General features: G+C 35.0%; 1 pseudogene; it reads right to left on the reverse strand.

Moving 5' to 3' along the window:
- Positions 1–2,563: 2,563 nt before the first annotated feature.
- On the reverse strand, positions 2,564–12,152 carry LOC111394610 (annotated as a pseudogene).
- Between the last annotated feature and the right edge of the window lie 10,699 nt (positions 12,153–22,851).

Raw genomic sequence — 22,851 nt, forward strand, 5'->3', positions numbered from 1 at the left:
CCTATGTTCCTCAGTAGTTTTAAATGTCTTCTTAATCCCCTGTATCTGTCCCAATTCTATTGGGTCCCTCGTTGAAAACTTCTGTTCTTCATTGCCCAATTTTTCATCCTAGATGAAATGGATACAATGTTCGTTTGTTGAATTAAAGATTGCCCAGATTTAATTCCATTGCTTCCAACCCGAGGCAACATTGGCTGTAGTACGCCTTCAGCAACTTTTATCTCGACTTCACTCTTCCTTTCTTCGATAGTCAGCCAATTCTCCAAAATTCTCAACTCCCTTCCTGATTCTCCTTTAGCTCATAGCCTTTATCTTCATTTGGTCCTAGTTGCTTAATTTTGCAAAATGTCTCAACCACTTCTTCCTCAATTGTTTCTGAAAATCTCTTGCAAAGTTCCTCAGAGAACAAATTCCAATTGCCCTAAGATGATTTGCAATGAATCCATAAAACCATATACAAGCTTTCCCTTCCAAGTACTTTTCAGCAACTTCCAATCTAAGTTCATCGGGAGTTTGAAAAAGTTGGAAATATTTTATAGCTTTCCTTACCCATTACCTAGCTCCTTCTCCCCCAAAAAGTGGAAAAACCATCTTAGGCAGCCTAATATTTCCCTTAAGCCCACTTGTTGTATTAACGCTATTCTCTTTAGCTATTAATTCCTGGCATATATATCTCATTCTCACTATGCTCAACACCAACATCTTCACTTTTAGCAGTGGCTGACTCCTAATTTCACCCCAAACAAGATCTCTTACATGGAATCCATTCTCTCGACCCACCAAATTTTTTTCATTCTTTACTTTTTCATTAGGAGTAACCATAATTTCACTATCCCCATTGACAACACACTTGGTAATTGCAGCAACTGAATCATCATCTATGCTCAAATCAGATGAACTAACCTGCTTGACTAGGCCCTCCTTTGATTCAGAACCCGAATCGCCCATTTGCACATCCAAAGTCTCCACCATTTCTGCAGAAGAACTGTAATGATTGGACTTATCTCTGGAGGCTGATTTAGCTTCGATAATTTCAGTCAACATTGAATCATCTGCTCATGTATTCTATTAAAATCTTCCCTGATGATACCATTTTGTCACGAATTAAACCTCAATTCGCAACCATCCACTCGTACAGCTCAAACAATGAAGTAATCCAGCTGAAACCAGCTGAATTTGGAACCAAATTAAGATAAAAGGAGAATGGCGAGGGATTAAATGATAAAAAATAAGAACAAGAAAATAGAGAAGAACTGAGATGTAGAGAAGAAGAAGAAGAGTACAGCAACAGAGAAGAAAAAGTAGAAGAAGAAAGGGGAAGAAGCCAAGGGAGAAGGGGAGATTCACGGAGAAGGGGAGAAAACGATAGCTGCAAGCCAAAAGCCTCAATTTCAATTCAATTCATCGTCCTTTCCAATTGCAGATATACAACTATATATAGAACAAAACAACCTAAAGGGCTCTGGGCTAGCCCCACTAAGAATACAAGCCCAACTATATAAAATAAAAGTAAATGGTCCAACCCATGACAAGGTGCTATGATTAAATCTATTCATTCTATAGAACTGCCAGAGGAAAAATATTTCATTTAATTTACATAGGAAATTAATTAACAAGGTATAATATGGGCCAAGAGACTTAGCAAACCAGACAAGGAGGTCCATTGTTGATGAAGTCCACTTGTTCAGAAACTAGCAGGTTATCAAACTCTTCCTTGCTCAGTGACGCAGCTTGCTCAACAGCTTCAGGGGTTGAAATGAGTCATCTCCACCCCACACTTCTGCAAGACAACCCTGCATTAAGCCACATTTATCTTTTCACAGTATATTTGTGTTTTGTAATTGATAAAGGTCTTCCTTTTTTCCTGTCTCCTGTGTTTGTGATTTTGTCGTGAGAAGAAAGAATATTACACAATTACACGCTAACCCCAGAATCAAATTACAATTTTTGATGAACACAAACAACTCAGGATAATTAAGTATAAATGCATCTTCTGCAGCCTCGTCATATTCAATATCCCATTTTATGGTGGAGACATCTAAAAGATTTGAAGCATCAGAAGCAAATTACTTATTTACTTTTGAAGAAATCATAGTCAATCAATTCATGGAGTTATAAAATGGAGAAATTAAAAGGGTGCCAGATTGCTTAAGTACTTTCTCCTCCTCCAGTCTTTCCTTTTTTTTTCTTCCAGTTTCACTGAAGAAAGCTTTAATTTGATGTGATCTGGCAACTACTACACATGCACCCTGAACGAATTAAGAATCTAAGAAATGAACATAAGAGACAGAATTAGTTAGAATAGGAGATCTATTTTAACTTGTACTCTTATCTTATATTCTAGCCTAGCTAGGAATTATTATAGGAGCAGGATAACTTTTTACTTTTCCTTTTACAGAAAGGATTGCACTAGTATATATAGGATTGGTTGTATGAATAAACTAAGTTCAGCCTAATTTCAATTTGTTATCAGAGCAAGAGCAAGTTTGATCAGACTTGGGTTAAACTTGAAATCACTTCCATTCTCCGGCGAGCGGCTCCACCAAGATTTTTTGGTTTCCTCTTAGTTTGAAATCAGACTTCTAAATTAGGGTTTTGAATTGAGCCTGAAATTGGAAACTCTCTTCAAGAACCAACCAAAAACAGTTCTGAAATCAAAGAAAAACGAGCTGTACCTAACCACTGGTAACCCTAAATTGATGCTTGGGAGATTTCTTTTTGGGTCTTCTACTACTAATATTTGGTAGTTGTCAGATCTTTTATCGTGGTGGCTGTTGTTCTTCAGCAATTTTTCCTTGAGCCACAATGAGGCGACCATTCTCCTTGTTGCATGACCCTTTTCCTTCATCAACCCAGCCCTTTGGTATGCCTTAGGATTTTGCACTACCGTTCTACTGTTTTTGTTTCCAGATACACCAGGCGATCCTTCCCAATGTTGTGTGACCCTTTGTCTTGGTCGATCCAACCCTATGGTACCCTCTCAGATAAAAAGCGTCTGGAATTCTTCAGAGCATTTCCCCCTCCATTAAAGTCCCTTTGTAACCATGACACAAATTTCCCGTTTGACAACCTAGAAATGCGGTTGATATATGCCATCCTGCAGAATCAAATTTAAGGAGAAACTGATAGATATATTATGATTTTATGCAGTGTTAGAATGACATTATGTTTGCAAGCTTTCTATCTGCGACGAAGTTCAAGTTGTTCGGGAGTCTCTGTTTGCTTCACAACAAGAACATGGTAACCCTGATACCTTTAAAACGCCTATGACTAAAATTAAACGAGCCAATGTAAGAAAAATGGTACGGAGGTTTAACTAAGAGGTGCAGATTAATTGTTTATCATTAGAGATTAAATGCTTTTATGAGACACGACCATTTGTGCCAGCTTCTCTACATTCATTGAGAAGTTCTTTGCTGGAAATCCACAGTGATGTTGCTCTCCCTAACAGGACGAGTGGCTATCAGATACAAGTTTGAAAGTCAATGTACCCCAAAACAGCATTATGTCTCTCCATACGAGTCACAACCCATGAAATCTTCAATCTCTTCTAGCCATTACACAACTATACCGTTTATTATGCTCAACACAGTCAATTACCTTTATAATACCGCAAATCAAGTTCTTTGGTTCTCAATATGTACATCCATTTCTAAAAGCTCATAATAACTTGCCCACCTGGTTTAAAAAAAAAATGGAATGATTATGGTTTAATTGGACAAGCAAGGGTACTAAAATCAACATGGAAAAGGAGCTTTGTGTATCCTGTATGACCTATGCTATCTTAAAAAAAAACAGAACCTTTTCCATATGCTTCGACTTCATTTCCCTCCATTTCCTCTAAAATCAACAGAATGCTCCCGATAAATTACTTCATGAAATCTTCAATTGTTGAACTACTAACCAAATTATTCAATTACCTGTCTCCCTTAACAACTTTTAAGAGTTTCATTCCGAGTGCATATGCCAAGGGAGGAGGAACGGCGTTACCAATCTGCCTGTGTTTCTGTAAAACGTTACCTGAGAACTGATACTATCCAGGAAGCCCTGCAAAAATTTTAAAGTTAATCAGTCTGATAATTGATGGAAGATGACATATCGAAAACTCTATATATGCATTCAATTTCATATGTTTGTGAACCACACAAAGTCTATTGAAGTGTGCTTTCACGAAGTTCCAGTCTTCAAATATTTTCTATTATTTTACCAAAAAAATCAAAGGAATGACGATCATTTTTGCCAATAATCAAACCTAATAGGGCTCTTGGCTCATCAATTCATGTGTGCAGCATGAGTGCAGTAGGTGTGCAGCTACGCATTCTAGAATTATTATCAATGCCAAATATTTTAATTTGCTGATCAATCTGGGAAGTCGGCTTACTTGAGAACGCGCACATTCACGAACAGTCACAATTCTGTCTTGTTGTGGGTGAAAACACATGCCAACCTTCCCCATTGGTTGTCGGTCTGTTATGGATGTGGGAAAATTACCCTCCCTATCAAGCCTTCCAAAAAGCCCCTTCCACTGGTTGTGCCTCTTGGCCGTGTTAGGAAGGCACCATGGTATCAAATCAACTACTTGGCAAGTGGATAGTTTTACCTGCATTATCAGTAGAAACCAAATGAATTATAAGAGACTAAAGCAGAAGTAGAAATTTCAAGGGACCAAATCCATGTCCTAATTTATTATGCTGATACCTTCTCATCTGGAAGGTCGCGCCAATCAGCTCCAGGGCACTTGGGAATTCTCTGGCACCTGATGAGATTAAGCTCACACATTTCTTTGGATATATGATCAGATAAATCTTGCATATTCCCTCAAATTTTCTTTTTGAACCAGGATATCGGCTCATCTTGATACTTCATTAGAAATAAAATGCACGGGCACAAATATATTATTACGTACTGATATAGGACATTTTAACATTAAAACTCCTTTCTCCACCTCCAGAAAAAGGATCATATGCAATAGTCACCCATTCAGCACTTTTACTAATACTTTATTTTAGTTGTATTTTTCATCACAGATTATAAGCAGGACTTACCTGGAGACTGATTTTAGATGCCCCATTGCCAACCACCAGCAGATCCCCAATTGTGTCCCTAACTGTCAGTGAATTAAATGCAGCTCCAGTATCTGTACTCCTTACAGCAGCATAATATACATTTTTTGACAACCTTATTTTCAACTTCGGTGCAGCAAACACATGCATTGATTCTGGCCACTCGGGAAGGGACTCCTCCGGAGAGGCTGCCCATATAAACGCTCTCTTACGGGACTGAGGAACTTCATATGCTCCAGCTTCAAGGACACCAACTCTCACCTGATCAGGAGCAAAATAAGAATATCAGAAATGAATATTGCACACTTCATTTATATAACATAGAAGTTCATCATTTGAGGGCAAAAGCAAAAACATCTGCCTGATAGACCATTTCAAGAAGTGAAGCTAGAGTTAAACGAATGTTTCTCCGTGATCGAATGAAACAAAGGTCCTCACATTTTCGAGGAGGAAGAACTTTGGTCGATAGTAATCAGCAAATGATAAAAATGCTAGAATCATTTCGCATTGAAGTATTGAACTTTACCCCAAGTGCTATGATTAAATCTATTCATTCCAGAGAAACCCTGCCAGAGGAACAATCTATAATTTAATTCACATAAGAAATTAAATATCAAAATTTTTGGGCCAAGAGATTTAGCAAACCTGACAAGGAGGTCCTCCGTTGATGAAGTCCACTTGTCCAGGCAATGGGAGGTTATCAACCTCTTCCTCACACAGAGAAGAAGATTGTTCAACAGCTTCAGAAGTTGATACACAGTCATCTCCATCCCCACATTTCTGCACGACAGCCCTGCATTAAGCCGCATTTATCTTTTTGCATTAGAGTTATGCTTGTAATTGATACAGTTTTGCCTTTTTCATATTCGTGTGTGATTTTCTGCATGTAAGAGAGAAAATGCTACAAAATTACATGATCACCTCAAAATCACATTACAGTTGTTGATGAACACGGACGACTCAGATGATTTAGTTTAAATGCATCTCCAGCAGCCTCGTCATATTCAATTGCCCATTTCGTGATGGAGACGCCTAAAACAATTGAATCATCACACCCTAATTACTTGACTACATTTGAAGGAATCATAGTCATTAAATTCAGGAAGTTATAAAATGGAGAAAACAAAGGGTGCCTGATAGCTGCAGTCCCTCAGACAAACCACCACAACCAGCAAATATATCCAGAGTAGCCAAGGGCTTCCCCTGAGAAGCTTCATGTCGTGTCTTGACTTCTGAATTATTTTCTCCTTCACTACTCTTTCCTTTTTTCTTCCTCAATGCATCATCATCTTCCAGTTTCCCCGATGAGTACTTCAATTTGATATGACCAGGCAACTGCCATACGTGAAACCAAAACAAAATTAAGAATCTAAAAAAGAAGTTAAGAAAGAGAAATGATCAATTGTGATGAGATAGGTATTAGTGAACAAGCCAGCCTATTTTACCTGCTTGAGAGACCCTCCAGCAGGATCATATAGATGTTCGCAAAAGAAAATACGGTCAAGAATTGCAGGGCAATCTTGTTGACAGCGAAGGTCATTCTTCTTTCTGACTTCACATTTTCCCTCAATTGCCACAACAGGAATTGTATGTGTTTTCTCGCCATAATATATCTGGACATGACACCCAAAGAAACCAGTGAGTGCTTGGTAAATGGAAATATTTAGAAATTCCTTTATGTATTGAGGACATATTTATCTTGTGTTAGAATCATAAAGACTATTTTGGCGTGTCAGACACGTGCAGGAAGCGTGTCTGACACGTGGAAGTGTTGGAAATTTGAAAATTAATATTAAAAAAATAACATCCGTCACATGACATGTCAACATGTGTCCTGGAGTGTCCGTGCTTCATAGAGTAGAAGTTACTTCTCTAATATCTGAAAAGTATGCCTTCTCTGGAGAAATATTTTCAGGTCTAAAAAATTTCCTGACGGGTAGAACTAATTTCAGCTAATTTAGCTTCCTTGGGGACAATGATCTCAAGCAGTTGACATATGACAAAAGCTTTCAGCCCTACATTTCTCCCACTTTTGAACCTTCCTCCCTCCACTCTCTGCAGAAATGTGAGTTGGACTAACGTAGATGAAGTCATCAAGACAATATTCTGTACCATTGGATACAAAACTGACCATAGAAGGATTCACCTCAATTCGTTCTCTCTTATTATTAGTTTCCTTTAGCTTGCAAGAATGACAGATACCAGATCCAAGACCCATCTCATCGAAAGGAAGGCCAAAGAAAGTTCCTCTGTCGGGCCAATACAAGCATTTACAGTAAAATTCAGTCAGCAGCCCTTTCCTCTTCCTTTCTTCTGCTCTAACTCTGTCAATCTTGTCAGCATCAGCATTAACTTTCCTGTGCTGATGTCCAAAGTGCAGCACCCGTATCTCTGGAGTTATAGCTTGTTTGGCATCTTCAAGTTCAAAATCCATACACTAATTTGTCAAAAACAATTCCCTTTCATTAGCTGCATTTCCAAGAACAGTTTGGGATCCTCTTAGCATCATTCTTCCATGGAACATTTTGGTTCTGTCCATTTTTTCATACATGCATTCCACAAAAAAATATATATGGAAATTTATCAGATTGGTCAACTTGAACCAGAATAGCACCTCCAACTACAATCTCATCTCCATGAACAGTGGCCCGTCTATAAAGAGCCTCGCCAGAAAATGTTTTCCCCACAGGTTACCCGTCCCATTTGATTTCCTTGCTCTTCCAACATGAATTGACTTGTAGTGGTTCCAAATGAGGCGTGTCAATGTTCTCTTGAAATACTAAATTCTCCTAAACATCATCCTCATCATTTCCATCCTGCTCTTCTAGTTCATCTGCCTCTTCAACTTCATAAACAGTCCCCTCATTTGACTCCTCCAGAGAATGGTTTGAATAATATCCCCCTCAAATTCTTTAGATTAGCATGGTTGTTGTTTCCTGCATGACCTTTCTATTAGACATCACAGGTGCTGCAGATGCTCTTGGATTCAAATTTGGTTCGTTCCTCAGCAGAACCTTCTTCTTCACTAACCATTTGGTATGGTGTCTCTCCTCCATTTTTTTGGTAAGGCCTGTCACAAATGCACACCTTCTAATCGGGAAATTCTGAAAACTGCTGATGAATAATCTGTCCATGAACGACAACTATCTTTCCACGATATCCAGACGGGACGATATATAAGCAGTGTAATTTTTTTCGAACTCTGATACTCTCTTGATAACATCTGCAAAAGAAAGGCGTGCAACTCTTCTCTGCTCCTTCAACAATGTAATGATATTGACTGTGAGCCTTGCTGTTTTCAAAACTGGATCGTACCAAGGAGCATATTGCTTTGACGGCTTGCCAAGCCTATACCTGATAAAAATTACAAGAGATAACACCAGTTTGCCATGGGAATTGTGAGAAGCTTCTATCAAATAGGCTATGGTTAAGAAAAACCAATAATAAAACTGATGCAGGATAAACAAGAAAACAACGAGTAAGAGGGGAAGGACCAAAGAGAGGGGGGGAGGGGGCGAAACAGGAGGAGAAGCAGAAATTCAGGGGGGAAAGGGGAAGGGAGAGGAAGGAGACGCCACAACCAATCTCAATTCATCATAATCATCAAACCATCTCAATTACATGGCAAACTAGTTTTAAATAATAAAACGAAACCCTAAAGAGAAAGGGCCAAGCCCACTAACTAATAGTCCAACTAAACTAAACAACATAAATAATAGTCCAAATAAAATTAAAATTAAAATAGGAGGATGTCCTCATCAATAACCAATCATATGTTATCATCAACCACTTGTTAATTTACATAAATAATTAAAGACATCAGCTTTTGCTTTCTCTAAGAAACTTTTTAGATGCAAAAGCATTTCACAGGCAGGATGTCACAGACCATATTTTTTGTACAAGATGAGAAATATAAATGTAATTCAAATTACAAATCAATCAGAAAGACAAGATATTCTAGAATGATTGTAGACAGCGTCCAAGGGAACAAAAATTCTATGCATTTAACAAAAAATGAGAGGCAGGCATATCTGTGCATATTGAAATGAAAACCATTGAGGATCCAAACTCAATCATCCACTCTTATATGGCACTGAGATAAATTGGAATTCCATCAACTTCAGATGACCCAGGACCACTTGAGGAGGAATGATTGTTATCGGTGTCAAAATAATATCCGGATCCATCATCAGCAGTCATTACTCCTGACCCAAAAATGGTTATATCAGTATCTGCACACGGCTTCATTGGGAGGAGCTCCAAGGAAATCAGCCTTTAGTCAGCATTATACAATGCCCAGTTATGAAGCATGCTTCTGGGCAAGTCATCTATGTGACATTTATCAATGCCGCTATCAAAGATTACATATTCATCTGTTTCTTGGTTAGACGTCTTATAATAAGCAGGCAAGGGATAGTCATCCACAATTTCATCTTCATTAATCTTTACGTAAAATTTGGTTGACGAGGATATCAAAGCCTTGTTTTTCTTCTGCTTCATCGAGTGCCAGTATTCTTCTTCATTCAACAATCTTGCCAACTTTAGATCTTCATCATGCTCCTATGGACAATTTGATGAACCAGATAGCATCATTTTGTATTCTGTGTCACTTAATTCTGGACCAATTTTTAACGTCCCAGTTGAGGATCTATATTTGGCATGTGTAAGATCCTCGTGCTTGTAACACTCATTTCAGAGGGCAGCAAGGACGTGTAGCTCAATAAATTTTTCATCACTCTTCTTTGATGTCTCGTCCAAACCAATGAGCTGCTTAAAAATGAACTCGCCCTGAGAAAGTATAAAATTCTTGATTGACGCAACACTAGAGAAGCATTTCTGCCCAGTTAATGCACGGGCAACAGCAGCGAGCAGTTCATCCAGAGTTAAGCTAGGATTTCCTCCAGAAGATGTCAGTTTTTTATAAACCTCAACACATGCACTAGCCTTGGCAAAGAAATGGTCGTAGAACATTTTATAACCACTCGAGGGTTTAATACAATCATAATCTGCAATATCAGTCGACAGCCATATAACTGGATATCCTTCTTCATAGGGGCAAGATTCGACCAGACACATAAATATTATCAACTTCCAGCATCTCAAATGGCTGTTGTTTCCCATCCGCATCATGAAAGGTGAAATCTGTAAGTCTTCTACAGGGTCTACCATCCTCTCCTCCAGCAGTCAGATGAAGGGCTTCAATCTCTTCCTCTACACAGAGATTCCTTTTTGTTTCAATTACTGAAGATTTTTTGGACATATAAAGAGATTTATTCTTGGAGACTGAGCAGGCAGCAGCAGCTCATTTTGGCATTTTGCATGGACTTGTGGTGTCATCTGAAATCTGGGAAACAAGTCTCTTGTTAACTTTCTGATCAACTGATGTAGTCTTTTTATTAGATGCAGAATTTACCTTGTTCTTGATCTTCTTATTCCCTGTAACAAAATTACAATCATAAACAGGTACGGAAACAACAAAAGAAATGTTCCAAGAAAAATGTAATGACAACCTATACATCAGAAACAGTACAAATTATTTTAAAATTAAGAGTATATATTTAGCACAAAATTTTGCATATGGAAAAAAGAAGTAAACGCAAAATCTGAAGAATGCCAAGTCCAAATCGTGAATATAAGAAAATAAGCAGGGTACAACAATCCTGGTCCATGGATGAAGGGAAGTTAATAAATAGCAAAAGGAACACTCAGCAATAGTTGACAATGCTTATCACGAAGACAAGGAAATCTGTGCAGAAACAATAGACTGCAACAGAGCATAAGTCAAATTGTAGACAACGTTGTTCACAGTGAAGTCAAGATAGAAACCATCACGGAGAGAATACATGCTGTCAATTTCAAAATTGACATTTCCCAATATCAGTAGCAGGTCACCAAATGAGTCGCAGAAAAACAATTTTAATATTCAACGAAACATTAGAAGTTCAAAAATAAAATATTATTTTGTTTAAGGCCCAAAATTGATGTACCTACTCAATAGAATTAATCCATACATTGCACATGAGTAATAATTAATTTGCATTCACAGTAGACCTAACAAAGATATCTAAATTAAAATGTACCTTTCATCTACAACAGTTGGAGTATGGATGAACAGAGCACGATTTCTGCACGACTTCTTCAAAACACAAATTGTCGTAAAAAGCCAAACACGAAGAAGAAGAACAGGCAACAATGCAATCTTTTATTTTCAAGTCCTCAGAACTAAAATATTTGATAACGCATATCTCGAAATTCCATGTATATAACATTCATAAGGAAGTACAAGTAAATATTATCTTATGTCAAACCTTTTCAGATGCTTGGAATCAAGTCTTCATATAAGGAAAGTAAAAATTTATTTAATTTATTTTTAAGTACATAATAAACTCCTTGTGAAACTGTTAGGGGCTCAATCCAGTCTCGTTAAACAATACATATTTCTTCTTTGAGATATGAATATAACACTTTTTTAATTTCATGAAGGCATTTGTAACTGTCCAATAAGTATAACTTTTCTTATGGGGATACCTAAACCTTTAACCATAGTAAGATATCATAACTCAAAAAAAAAAAAAAAAAAGGTGAAAATTTCTCTTTCACTGGTAACATTGACACATCAAGGATTCCCAACATATTTGTCTCTCATTTTTGGAAAATCAGTTCTCTTTTTCCAAAAAGCATTCAAGACTAATGCTTTAGGGGCTTCTCGCATGAATTACGTGCCTCAAAACTTACACCTTGATGCCATGTGTTATAGTAGTGCACGCCTCCTGGCAACTGAAGTGTGCAATCATTTGTTTTCCCTTTATAGGTTGTTTATTATGTACATTAATTTTTTAGACCAAATGATTTTGGGATTATTAACGTACCAAAAGTCAAAACTAGAAAAAAAGAAAAAAGGGAATTAGAGAAGAGAGTAGTGAATCAATTGTGCCCTAAAATCTAAAGTTGAAGTGCGATAAACCTCTCTCCCGACAGAAGTTGCAACTTTCAACAACAAATGGCCAGTGATGAAATCTACAACATGTAACTTCAATCCATTCTTTTGCTTCTATTGTCTATGTTTTTTTTTTTTTTTTTTTTTTCCTTTTTTTCAAAAACTGATAGTGATGAGGGGCTGATGGAAGAATCCAATATACTGGTGATTCATATAAAAATCCTATTAGTAGCCATGATACACATTACCTTTAGGCTTACTAATTTGAGAATGTATCTTTTGCTACTTTACTGATATATTTTATATATGGACTTTAATTTTGTTAAATTGTTTTGTGATAGATTTTCAAGTTGGTGTATCATATATTACGAGCATACAAAAACAACAAAGTAAGTCTCATTTTCGATAAATTTATGGTCAGCTTCATGAATCCTTCTTTGTCATTATCCTCTTTTTCAGTTTCATGGTTTCTTACAAGAATATTAGACAATTGTATGAATTCTTCTATTGATTTTGTATGAAGACTTGTGCCTCTAGACATACACCTCACCTCAAAAGGGTAGACCACCTCGGTAACTGTTTGATCCTTTTAAAACATTTGCAGTATATTGACAATATCCTTTTACATCATCGGCTATTTCTCGACTGCTATACAAGGAATAGACAATTCACCAGATATGGATGCCTGTTGTCATTTTCGGGTAAGTGCTGTAAAATCTACTAGGTGTTTGAAACGTGGCCAAGACATAAATTTTGGTTCTCAATATGATCAAAGAAACTTCAAGCACATTTCACTCCATGCATTTCGTCATTTGCATTTATAGTTGTGTGCTACGCATTAGAAACAATCTATATAAGTGTTGAACACGTGTCCAAGCTAGAAATTTTGTTGTAAATGCTGTCAAAGGAATCTTGAACATCATATGAGAATCTATCACGACACCTATAATTTCAAGTCTACTTGCGGACTAGGATCTAAATCAGATCGAAGAATTGTCAGGTGGATGTCGTGGTATCTTTTGAAACCTTGTTTAATATATGTCCAGCATCTAACTTATTACCATTTTTGGAAATAAGTTGTTCTTGATATCTACTTTACATATACCAAAGAATTCTGAGAATACTGTTTTCCCGTCAGTGGCACAGTTAAACATAGAAAAACCAATGTAAAGTGAACATTAAAATGAACAAATACTTAGTATTTACTCCTTTTATCGATTACGAAAACCTACTTAATAATCATGTATAAAACCTAGTAAGATAGAACTAATCGCTGTTACAAAATAGAACTGATTATTTTACTATCTAAACTTTTCTCCAATTCAAATTAATGACCAGTTGATCACTATACTAAGCTTTAAAACAATAAAAATAAATTAAATTGCATTAATAACTAAAACTTTCATCAAAATCAAATTTCATAGAAACACCTTGGGGATCTAGCCCAAAAGCCTACTAAATATTTCCTCCAGAAATTTAACAAAAAAATAAATAAATGAAATCATCATGGAGAAACTGACATCAATTAACAACAAAATCAGCTACATCTAGCATCATGAACTGCATATAAAATTTTTAAAAAAAAAAAAAAAAAAAAGGAAAAGCAGAATGATTCACATCGGTTATCAGGTTCAAAATCTAGCCTGTTGTACAACACGCAATAGAGATAGTACCTTGTTTCCACATTTTCACCGGGCGTTATAGTTTATGCACTGAAAGAAGAACCGAAATGCATGAGCAAATACGCACAGCTGACATATGTATAAAGATAGAATCAATTTAATAAACTTGCCAGATTCCGGAGGCCGAAGTCCTGATACGGCTTCGATAAAGTGAGAAGCCTACTTTGTATAATCTGTTGGCGATTGACATGATACTGAAATGATCGCATATTGGGATGGATTTTCATTAAAAGTTGATTAATTTATTGACAAAAGAACGCGTTCGAATTTAGTATTGGAACAGGTGGCAATAATTCCCGCCTATATTCTGGAAAAGCACTGGTTTCCGTTGCTGATTTTTTCCAAAACAGGGTAGACAAGGCATTGACATTTACCATTTTTTTTTTTTTTTTAACTAGGTGTCCCAGCTTGCGTCAGACTATATCCTCGTCCCTGAACTTTCGAATCCTCAGCAGCTCAGGAAGGTAAATTGCGGGATGTGCCCTTGTTGGTTCCCAGGTTCCCACATGACTTTTACTCCTTCCCCAAAGGGAGCCTTCCTCCATAGTGATTAATCCACCAATAATTCCTCTTTTATTGGATCAAAAGTTCCCACTAGGAATCGAATTCCCCACGTTTGGTTCCAGAGCCCCCCAATGTGATTGTTCCGTCAATTTGGATGTGCCCCGAAGGGCATCTTTCTACTTTAACTGATGACAACGAGACACGTAATTTTTCAATCCCATATTTTATTTTTGTCAAAATTTACTAAATGTTCAGATAGGGCTAAATCAAAGAGCCCTAATCGATGGATTCCAGGGTCACATGGCATGGGCTAAACAAAAATTGTCCAACTTGGTAACCTAGTTATGAGAATAAATTGTCCAATAAGTAATTCAATATAATCGATTTCAAATTATTAATGAAAATATTATCTTATCCTTATGAAATTTTATTCCAATTAATCTGAATTAATCGTCTAACTCCGAGACTACGTAATTTTGTTTGCTTGAAAGGAGGGCCTATAGTGTCTTCAGAGCCATACAAATGATTAGAAATCCGTATGGCAGGAATTATGTACTTGCCTTTTAATTATTATAGAAGAGTTCTTTATTACGTCAATTTCCTAAAAAAAAACAAAAAAAAAATTTACAAGGCAGAATACTTTCAAACAAAATTCAAATATATTCAAAAGTATCTACTTAATTTCAAAAGCAGCTTTCGATTTTTCAAATTCTATCAAATAATCCCTAACTCAGCTAGCAAATATAGATCGATATTATATATGTAATTTTTTGTTGAGGCAAATAAGAAAAAAGAACTGGCAGGAATTATGTACTTGCCTTTTAATTATTATAGAAGAGTTCTTTATTACGTCAATTTCCTAAAAACAAAAAAAAAACAAAAAAAAAAAATTTACAAGGCAGAATACTTACAAACAAAATTCAAATATATTCAAAAGTATCTACTTAATTTCAAAAGCAGCTTATCAAATAATCCCTAACTCAGCTAGCAAATATAGATCGATATTATATATGTAATTTTTTGTTGAGGCAAATAAGAAAAAAGAACTTATAAATGTGTAGGGTATCTATTTTATGTGCATTTTGCTCATGGTGACGTGGATTGGAGTGTTGTAAAACATCGTAAGTATTAAATTTAGGAAAATTTGCAACGACGGTCCTTAACATTTCATTTTTTGGAAATTTTATCTTAGCCCTTGTCCATTACCTGAAAATGAAAATGGGGGAGTAATATTTTTCAGAAAAATGAGTTGTTGAAAAATAAGGAAAAGTTTTCGATTTACATATAATATTATTTTATGGAAGATTGTGTGGTTGAAAATAAGAAAGAGAAAAATGTAATGTAATGTAATTTAATTTAATAGGGATCAAACAGGAGCTTAATCTTCACTTTGGCCCACTCACGATCTCAAATCTTTCTACATTCACTTTATAATATCCACAATCTTAAACATTTCAAAAATATGCATTTGAGATCCAAATGGATGATTTCCATCTTCCATCCATTTGACCATTAGTTCACAAAAAAAGTTGAATTTGATCAAAATTTCAAAAGGGTAAAATGGTAATTTGCTATAATCTCATTTATACCCTATAACAATTAATTAAAACAAAGTAAAAATAAAATAGAGTTATAATATTTAAAAATAAACCACCACAAAATGAAAATAAAATACAATTATGATATTTAAAAATAAACCACCATCACTCATCCTCCTCCTTCCTCAACCAACCTACAACGTGGTTGACATCTCGTTGCCACCAACCACACAACGTCGGCACCTCCACAGCCAGCACGACTTCTGACCCCCACCCCCACCCCCGGCTTCAACACCTGTCAACATCGACAGGAAATTCCCAAAACACCTAACCCGAGTTGAGAAGTAGGTTTTGAAATAGGGATCAAATCTTCATCTAAACCCAAATCTCAATAGAAGTCAATCTACTGTAGAGTTCAAGAACTGAGTGTGTCTCGTATAGAGAGGTTATGGTGACGACGATGGTGGGTTATCTACTGCCGCTAAAGAGGTTCCAAATGAAAAATTAGTGCAACATCATGGCAAGATGATTCGATTTCTGGTTTTGATTTGAGTAGTGTGGGATGTTATTTCTGGATTTGATAAAGATGAATTAGATTTTTGGTTTCAGATTGACGGTGGGCTTGGCGGAGATTTTTATTGAATGATTTTCGAGTGTGGGAATGAGTTTTCTGGGTTTGATTTAAAATTGCAGTGGGCTGGAAGGCAACAATAGTGAATGGATGGTGGTGAGTAGGAGTTGTGGAGGCGGTGTGGGTCGAAGGTGGCGACGGCGACAATTTCTGGTAAGGTCTCCTCGGGGAAAAAGAGTTACTCTGTTTTAATTTTGGTGGGCGCGGGGTGGGGTTGGGTGGGTGTATTTATATATTTATTTTTATTTTTTGAATTTTTTATTTTAATTTTTAACAGGGATAAATAAGAATAAATAGCAAAATTATCATTTTAGCCTTTCGAAGTTTGGCCAAATTCAACTTTTTTGTTTATCTAACGGTCAAATGGATAGAAACCTCCTAAATCAAGTAGTTTAAAAGCCCGGAACTGACAGGATTCAATCAGGCACTATTTCCAATGACTATTTTGCGCAATTAATCGCTATATGTTTTCTAACTATAACTGTCAGTGTAATCCGTGTCCTGAGGTAGCCACAGGCTACCAACCTTTACAATTACATTTCCTCCGTTGGGAATGAAATTAGATCTTATGACTCAACTCGATTTACGTTTTTTTCTGTTACGTCAAGTTGCTCAATTTTATATCCAGAACCTCAGGCCCCCCTTTACTATTAAGGGCGCAAGAGCGCCCCAAGATGGTTAGGGGTTTTCTATACTGGGTGGGGAAGATCGAACTTGAAATCCATACATAGGAGTGTGTGAGAGCCTCCCACTCAACCCAGCAAGTAAAAGGCGGAGGCGTATTATCAGTAACAGCACCCTATACGAGTAGTTCAGTAAGTACCTATAGTTCACCCAATTTCCATACCAGTAAAAGAACCGTTGATTCGGTTCAAACCTCAAATGCATATTTTTAAAAGATTTTGGACCGTTAGCGGTACAAAGTGAATGTTGAAGTAAAGTTTGCAAAAAAATGAAAGGTAAAGAACTGTTACTGCAATTTTTCCTTAAATTTATTCATAACATTTGTGAAGTGGATTTGACATATTAGTAATTAGAAAAGGAATATTATGTGCATATCTTTTTTAGACAATTGCCGCCGGTTAGCCCTCAGCACCAACATTATGTGTGGCTGACCAGTGCAGGGCGCACCAAATACCTGCTCAAAGCTACACCTACTGCATGTCATGGTGATATATCGATTCACAATCAAGAATCAACTATAGTAAATTAGCTAAGCTAGATAATCAAGATTTGTAATATGCTCAAGTTATCACTTGCTTTTATTTTTATTTCTATTACTTCAAATATAGTTTTACGATCGAGTTGTATTGTGATTTCCTTTAGGCAAGTCATACCGTGGATGTCATGTCTATAATACCTTTAAATTGACCCTTTTTTCCTTTATACAAGTACAAACAGGTGACTTGAGTTTTTTTCTTATTATTCATTGATTTATCTCTCATTAGCTTTATCCATATTCCGCGCTTTTGAGTTTCCAGTCTCTCTTTTCAATTTTATAAAATTGTAACAACAAACTCCATGTAGTGAAATTTCATGATTAGTTAAAATTTGATTTTGGTCCTGAGATGTAATTTTTTTTCCCCGTGGAACAAGTTCCTACCTAATAAAATAAACAAATAAATAAATAAAATGCCACTGGAAAAGTATGTTTCAAAAATCCAAAAATTCACTTTGGACATATAAAATTATTATTATTATTATTATTATTATTATTATTATTATTATTATTATTATTGTCATAAGAGTAGCAGATTATTTAGTACATTACAGAACGGTTTAAAAAGGACTGAATTGGACAAAAAAATGAAAAAAGAGATATATTTTCTTACTTTATAAAGAACAAGCGTTTTCATTCACAAATATTACAAGGTTATTATCATGATCTTTAACAAGATAAAATTGAGCTCTTTACTATTTTTATTTAGGAAATTAAATTTACGCCTTTGATTTTAACATTTTGAAAAATGCTGACTCTTTAAAAAATCATTATAGAAAATATGTGAGTTTGACATCTCACGTAGCAGGTGGCCCAGCCCTTAGCCCTTAGCCCTGGGTCGTTCTTGTCTAGGGTGAGCCCACCTAGTGGCTTAGGTGGTGCAGGGCCTCTAGTCTAAGGCCCACCCACCAATTTTACAAATATTTTCTATTTTTTTTTTTTTAAATAACTTATGAGGATTTGTAGTACATTAATCTATTGTTTTTGTCCATATAAAAATTATGATTGTCAAAGATAAAAAAGCGCTGGCTAGCGGGCCATGCAGGTCTAAAAAGGGGTAAGTTGGAGAAAGAACAAGTAAAATGTCCATTTTCTCATCTTACATAGAATAGAGTTCTTGTGTTGATATTTCACAAATATTTCTACCTTTCACAAAGTAATTATTAAGATCTTTGACTACGAATGTCAAATAGGACCTAACTGCTTGCATTTCGAGTGGCAGCTTGAGACCTAGGTGAGCCATGCAAGACTGGCCGAGGCATGGCAAGCACGACCAGTTGAAAGTTGGCATCTTGGTGTAAAAAAATTATATTACCTACACGAGTCATGCAACACTAGTTGATGCATTATAATTGAAATACTTGTGTAAAAAAAATTAGATAATACCTAGGTGAACTATGCACGACTAGTCAAGGCAAGATCGTTACGCGATAGTTGACACCCTTGTGTTAAAAAAAGATTAAATAATAAATTGCAATAATTATTTTGATAATTGCGAGTTTCAAAACACTTATTGTCACCAATCAACACCTTGAATAATAAATAATTGGCATATGTTAAGATTAGAGCGAGATGAGTGCCCAGTCCATTCAGAGAGGATAAGAAGTAGAACAGGATAAGCACAAATGTAAATGTCAGCACCTCAAAATAGACAAATTCAGCACCTCACACATTATTGCTAGAGCCTTGCATTATCAATATGACAAAACTGCTGCATCTTAAATAAAACAAAATTAAAGTTAATCTAACCATTTTCTTGCCTTCTTGTACAGAGCCATGCAAGACTGGCCGAGGCATGGCAAGCACAACCAGTTGAAAGTTGGCATCTTGGTGTAAAAAAATTATATATTACCTACACGAGTCATGCAACACTAGTTGATGCATTACAATTGAAATACTTGTGTAAAAAAAATTAGATAATACCTAGGTGAACTATGCACGACTAGTCAAGGCAAGATCGTTACGCGATAATTGAAACCCTTGTGTTAAAAAAAGATTAAATAATAAATTGCAATAATTATTTTGATAATTGCGAGTTTCAAAACACTTATTGTCACCAATCAACACCTTGAATAATAAATAATTGGCATATGTTAAGATTAGAGCGAGATAAGTGCCCAGTCCATTCAGAGAGGATAAGAAGTAGAAGAGGATAAGCACAAATGTAAATGTCAGCACCTCAAAATAAACAAATTCAGCACCTCACACATTATTGCTAGAGCTTTGCATTATCAATATGACAAAACTGCTGCATCTTAAATAAAACAAAATTAAAGTTAATCTAACCATTTTCTTGCCTTCTTGTACTATTTTAGACATTAAAGCCTGTTTGACCCACATTAAATCTCATCAAATTAAATATAATTTTTCTCTCTTATATTTTCAACCACACAATTTTCAATAAAATAATATTACACGTAAATCGAAAACTTTTCATTCTTTTACAACCATCCATTTTTTTAAAAAAATTATTCCTCCATTATAATCAAAATTAATGGGGGCCAAATAGGGGCTAAATAAATAGCTTGATTAAAATAATTATTTCAAGCATTTACGTTCGATTATGATTAAGAAATATTAAAGATAACATAATACATAAGTTTAATAAAATTTGTCATATATATAGTGTTATACAAGATTTGACGGTATAATTAATAAAATTTAACTTTTTTTTTTTAGTAGTGTCTAATGTTATTTAATCCTCGTAAAAGGTGTTATTATTATTCTAGATTCGTTTCATGCCCGAGTTTTTGAGTTGTTAAAGCATAAATAGTTTAATAGAAGATAAATAGGGCGGACTGGAAGCATTAAGATGATGTGCGACTAAATGTAAAACAACGACGGATATTACATGTTGATTAGTTGAGGTGATGTCAATCGAGCGGATTGAACGTCATAACCAAAATAATTCACATATCTAATTTTAATTTTATTGAATATAATTTAATATTAAATTTTTTTAAATCGAACACATTTGGCTGATCGTTCATTTTGGTGCAACCCCCAAATCATTCAAACGTTGCGGAATATCCCTACTGTTAATTTAAATGTCAAAATCAATAAAACCTCAAAGATTATTTCAGACTCTTCAAATCTAAACACTCAGTTAAGCTCTCGTTTGTTTGAGAAATCAATTGAGAGGAAATCAACAAACGATTGCGGTGTAGAAAACCCAAGAATCGACAAAAAAAAAAAACAAGAAAACAAAAGATATCAAATTTAGCAAACATTTGTATTTGATCATCATGATTGTATTTTGCAAAGTTTACTCCATGATTCTATTTCGCAAAGTTTATCGATTTTACGGCTGTATCTTGTAAATTTGACCAACTCCAAAGTTGTTTTGCATTCAAACATATTATCAATAGATATTTAATATGTTATTCTTCTTCCTCAATACACGCATGAAATTTCAAAATCTACAAACAAGAAACCAGAAAGAAATTAATGTTATAGTATAACACGTCTTTATACAATATTGCATGAGAAATCAAATACATTATAGCTATACGCTAATATAAAAAAATAATAATAATAAATAATAATAATAATAATAATAATAATTAAAAGTTTAATTTTCACCATTCACTGTTAACATCATAAAAAAAATCACAAAAAAACCATATCCTCTATTCACCGCGTACGTTACAACAAAATTTTAAAATGATTTTCACCATCCATTATAATATCAATTTCTTCATTTTGATTGATTCGTGGGATTCTTCCGTTCAGATGGCCCGTTGGTTTCTCTCTCGACTGATTTCCCAAACAATTGAGACCTTAGGCGGGTGTTTGAATTTGAAGAGACTGAAATGCCCTTCAAGATTTTATTGAATTTGGTCATTTTTATTATTTTTAACACGAATTCCAGTTACATTTGAGTGATTTAGGGGAGTTCGTACGAAAATAAACAAATTAGGGGTATTCTTTAAAATTGGCAAACGTTAGAAAATATTGCTCAAATTTCCTATAATGAAATATAATTTAGAGGGTGTTTGATAGTCATTTTTATGTAAAAATGCATTTTAGAATAGTAAATTGATATGAAATGTATGATTGAAAAATAAGAAAAAAAATTATTTACGTGTAATATTATTTTAATAAAGAATGTGTGATTGAAAAAAAAAAAGTGCATTTTGAAAAAATGACTACGAAACGAGGCCAAGTATAACATTCCAATGACATGTAAAATTCCTAAACATGCCTTTAAAGGCTTAAAAGTTGACTTTAATTGGGAAAAAATATGCACCGTCGATCAATTAATAGGGCCCACGGAATCTATAGCTAAAATCCAACTTTTGGCTCATCGGCGAGAGCGCGTTTCATCATGTTATTTGATTGAAAATTGGTCCCACATTTTTTAAATTTCTGGTAAGTAAAGCCGTTGATCCGCAATCGTACAACTCATGTTCAAACACGCAAAAAGCAATAAATTTCATATATTTTTTCTGAAAATATTCGTAACACAATAGTTGTCGTACTCAAAATAACGAAATAAAATATTAACTTTTTTCTAATAATTTTTGATCTGGTGCCCCTCAGTTTTAACTTAACTACACAACACTAGGACACAAGAAAGGTATGTAATTGGCTTTATTTTCTTGTTTCGATGCAAGCAACACCGATCATTTCAATTGTCAATATAACACTAGTCCATATTCATAACGTACATAGATAAAATAGATTAGGATGATACATCACCTCCAACAACTAAATTCTTAACCATTTAATCACGATAACAAGAGGAAATATGACCAACCAACCAAAGTAAGTAGAGTACCATCCAAAATAAGCTCGTCGTGATTTTATATTCAAACAATCATAAATGACTATAAGACGAGTCAATTCAAATGAAGTTTGATCGATGAAATTCAATTGAATAGCTAAGCTGACAAACTGATCACGACTTTACATACAAATTAAGGCTAATTCACGTAATAGACTCTTAAAATATTATTTAAGGGGTAGAACATGAAAAACTGATCATCGCCTTAATGTACACCAATGACACTTCAAAAGAGCCATTGTAATAGACAACTTCGATCCGCTACCCAAAAATAGGTTCTACCAACAAATCATGGCTAATTAGCATAAAAACGTCCCTACATTTCAATTTTTTGTATTTTCACTCCCTATTTCTACATTTCATTATGTAAAACGTTTCATTTTCATCAAGTTTTATTTAATTTCTCAATAAAAATATATGAAATGATGAATATACCCTCCTATTTAAATAAAATAGAAAGAAAAATAAAGAACTAATTGCATCTATACTCC

Source organism: Olea europaea, chromosome 1 (genome assembly GCF_002742605.1).
Source record: "Olea europaea var. sylvestris chromosome 1, O_europaea_v1, whole genome shotgun sequence".
NCBI lineage: Eukaryota > Viridiplantae > Streptophyta > Magnoliopsida > Lamiales > Oleaceae > Olea > Olea europaea.